The sequence below is a fragment of the Orbicella faveolata genome, unplaced genomic scaffold (genome assembly GCF_042242905.1).
Source record: "Orbicella faveolata isolate gen_17 unplaced genomic scaffold, um_ofav_v1 contig_46, whole genome shotgun sequence".
In the NCBI taxonomy this organism is placed as follows: Eukaryota; Metazoa; Cnidaria; class Anthozoa; order Scleractinia; family Merulinidae; genus Orbicella; species Orbicella faveolata.
The window spans coordinates 11398613-11402434 of record NW_028301576.1 but is presented as its reverse complement, the minus strand read 5'-3'; the positions used below and the strand labels follow the sequence as shown (position 1 = coordinate 11402434).

General features: G+C 39.8%; 1 long non-coding RNA gene across 1 annotated transcript; it reads left to right on the top strand.

Annotated features, from left to right (window-relative positions):
* Positions 1 to 2166: 2166 nt before the first annotated feature.
* On the top strand, positions 2167 to 2547 carry LOC149098376 (uncharacterized). The gene is made up of 2 exons (XR_016204003.1): positions 2167 to 2307; positions 2469 to 2547. It is a non-coding gene; the product is annotated as an uncharacterized LOC149098376 (long non-coding RNA).
* The last annotated feature ends 1275 nt before the right edge of the window (positions 2548 to 3822 follow it).

The following is a 3822-nucleotide window of genomic DNA, read 5'->3' as shown; positions in this document are numbered from 1 at the left end:
TATTATCAAATTTTAATAAGCATGATACAGATGCAACTTTTGGCAAATTTTTTAAAAAATGTGTGCATAGGGTTCAGAGCCACCTCAAGTTTTTGAAAATTTAAGGTGGCTCTGAACTCTATATACAACCCCTAAAGCTGTAATTAAGGTGCTTTGGCAGGGCATACTGTTGCTATGGTAACCCATTGTGTCACGAAAATGATAACAACGCGTTCACCAATGATTGGGCAGTTTATTGATACCATGATCGCAGCATCAAGTGTTAAAGAGTGGTTATAACGACCCATCAAAATCTACGTAATGGAAACTGTTTTGAGCTACCTTAATGAACCAATTACCGAGCCATTTACTGTAATGAGGCGTGTAAGACTTAGTGTGTCACAGAATCCAAAACCAGGACGCGTCACGTGATATGTTCTCGTCTAATCCCGTATTTCACATGTTTGATTTCATTTGCAAATCAGACACTCCTGTTGGAGTCAGTGTCAGTATACATCATGGAATGATGACGCATGCAGAAGGATGGATCAAGCTACGGCTGGACGATTAATTAAAGAGGGGCAGACCGGTAAAAACACTGAAGAGAGATTCAGCCTCTGACACAGGCCAAGAAGAAGAGAAAGAAACTGAAACATCAACAGTGGTGTTGCGGTTGCGACGTGTTGCGATGTTTTGCGACATGTTGGGTGTTGTTGGCTCAAGTTTGAAAATGGTCAAATTTTTCAAGCAACATTTGTGGATGTTGCATGATGTTGTATTCGTTTGGCCAGGTTCGAGCAACAATGTTGCGCCAGGGCATGCGCACTAGTTCGACAACACGTCACAATAGGGTGGCCAAAGGCACGCAACATGTTGCGACCAGCAATGTTGCGATATGTTGGGACGAGTTGTTGCGATCGTTTGGCCGGGGCTTGCAAATACTGTGCCAACAATGTTGCGCAGTATGTTGTGTCGAAATGTTGCGATCGTTTGGCCGGGGCTCTATACCCTTGAACGGTGAGGGGTCACGTGACAGTTAAACGTTTCACGCAAGCACGGCACACCGACCAAGACCAGAGCTCTAGAACCCAGACCGCTAGATCCACACTCCAGCATGCCAAACCATTAGCTCAACGCTTGAGTTAATTTCTACCCTTCACTGATTGTTATAAACCTTTCTTTATCCAAGAAGTTTATTGCTGGTTTTCAAACTGAGAAATTGTTTGCCAAAAATAGTTCCTCTCGCTACAAATTTGTGGCCATAAGGGTTTCGAAAGCGAAAATACTAACCTCTCCAACGTAAAATTGGTAGCTTTTAGGCAAACAAAGCTATTTTTCTGTGACAGTCACTCCCATAAAATGTTGCCCATTTTCAGATGTTCCCAAGTGAATAAACGTCATCTTTAAGTGACTCTGTAATCAAAATCAGCCTTCAGTTCATAAAGACACCCCCAAACATCTTTTAATGATTGCTTTGATGCAAACTATCAGTCATGGCTGACTTGGAAAAATTCATTTGCTTCTTGTCAAATTTCCAAACGATCGACTCACTTTTTTGAGAGAGAGGTCGAAGGCAAACGAAACTTTTTATAGAGATGGACAAACCGAACAAAGGAAAAAGCCATATTCATCTGTGTGCTTTTTGTGTAAGAAAACTATGAAAGTGTAAAATTCAAGGGAAACAAAATGTCTTATTACAGTTTTCTCAGTGTTTCAACGTGCTACCTGGTAAATTATCCTTGGCCTCTAAAAAAGCCTAGGTTTTATTCAATGTTTCTTAACCTTTATGATATTTTGCTTGTTGTAGCCAATTTTAATATTGAATGACATGCACATTTTTAGATCGGCGATTGATTTAACTTCAGTTTTGTTCACATGAATGAGGACATGCAATTGTGGAACTGCAATTTATATTGTGAAAGAAATCCGGTCTTGCTCACAGTCCTCAATGGTTGGCACTCGTTACTGAGAAAAAAACAAAACAAAATGACAGTGCGTTTTCTCCATGCGTCGGAAAACCGCGAACGCACACGCAAAATACATTCCTTTTAATGATGATAAGTTAGAACAAAACTGCTAGATGACAGTTCGAAAATTTTGTTGTATATTGGAACACAAACGCAATGCAAAAAGTTAATCTTTGGCGAGCGATCGGCGATAGGGATTGAATAACTCCCCAGCGTTGCGGCTTTTGGTTGCGGCTTTTGGTTGTATTGAAGACATAACAAGAAGACATTAGAACACGTAACTCGAGTGCAAATTGCTCAAATGAATTAATATGCCATGTAATCGATTTGAAATGGTGGAAAAAGCTAGCCTAATTCCCAGGTAAATATGGCAATGTTGGTTTTAAATGTATCGTATACTAAAACTCTCGCTTAAAACCAGTAAAACTCGAAGAATATTGTGCAGCGAAAGCACTCCTTTGTAGGCATGATTAATTCAAGTAATTGCTTTTTTGCCATTCCCTTATTTTTTTTTTGCTGCAGATGTATTTTGAGAAGCACAGCTCATGACATATGACAGCTAAGGAAAAAGAGCCTGAATAACTTTCCCTCCCACGCAAAACTGACTTATATACACTATGGCCGACACAGCCAGCTTTACATTCACAAATGCACGCAACTTGTACGCCAGTCTCAGTTTCGCGAGAAACCTGTCATTAAAAGAGAACACCAAGATGGTGCTTTATTCAATATCATGTAGGGAAGGCTGCCACAAGACGCAAGTAAGTAAGAAAACTTTTGGATCGAACTGCGTTATCCTACCCGATATCCACTGCGTTTGGGAGTGTGTTTTAATTTCGACAATCTGCTCGCAGGTGACCAAAATTTTAATTTTAGTTGGTGGACTTTCGATCGCCGGGAGAACGTAACTTAGCTTGTACTGCGCTTTGAAGATCATGATGAAACTCATGTTTGAAAGTCTCTCGCACCACTGCTACACTCTTCCAAAGTTTGCTTTCGCTTTTGCCGTGCAACTTAATCATTCATGTCTAACCTCATTTGCAACGCTCCTAGTTTGGCGCCGAAACTTCGGGTGGCGACAAGTTTTTTCGTTCGCATAGCATCTGTAAGTGTTCTTTTCGAACTCAGTCAATTTGTTTTTGCCATTGAAGTCACTCTGACAAGCATTGAATGCTCTCATGAAAGAATGATTAGATTATCTAGAAGACTTCAATACTCAACACACCAAAAATAATGTTTAAACACAATACACTGGGATTCAATAGCCTGCAGTTGTTATATGTTATGATAGTGGAACATGAAACGGAGTGTGGCACGAGGTAAGCTGCTTCGGTTTTTAGGAGGCTGCAAGTGTCTTTGTCATCAGTGGACGAGAAAAAGGAATCACCGTGGCCATTATAACTTCAGTGTAAATATGAAGGTGCGTTAAAAAGCTTGTTAAAAACATTCATTACTTATTTAAAATTTATTCCATTGAAGTTTAAAATGCGAACTCCCTGGGCGATAAGGAGTTACGCCACAAAACACAGGAACGGACGTTCTCTGCTTTAAAGACAACCGAATTTGATTTCATTATTTTAGTCGTTGTTTAATGAAGCTCAATGGGTTCTGTTGAGTTAAACGTTTTGCGAAAAAAAGTCGCAGCTTAGATATGAAAATACAAGGCAAATCACAATATCGTGTTAATTTTTATAGCAGCCAGAAGAATTAATCTCTATTGTCAGATTCTATGCTTGAGACTCATTTTGTCGGAGCGATGTATAGCTGTTTCATGCTATTCTTCGAGTTCAGTTTTAACCTACATGAAAGATTTGTTAAGAATGATCACTGGGTTCACACTTCTATGCCAATGAACACGCTGAATATGTTGATCTGC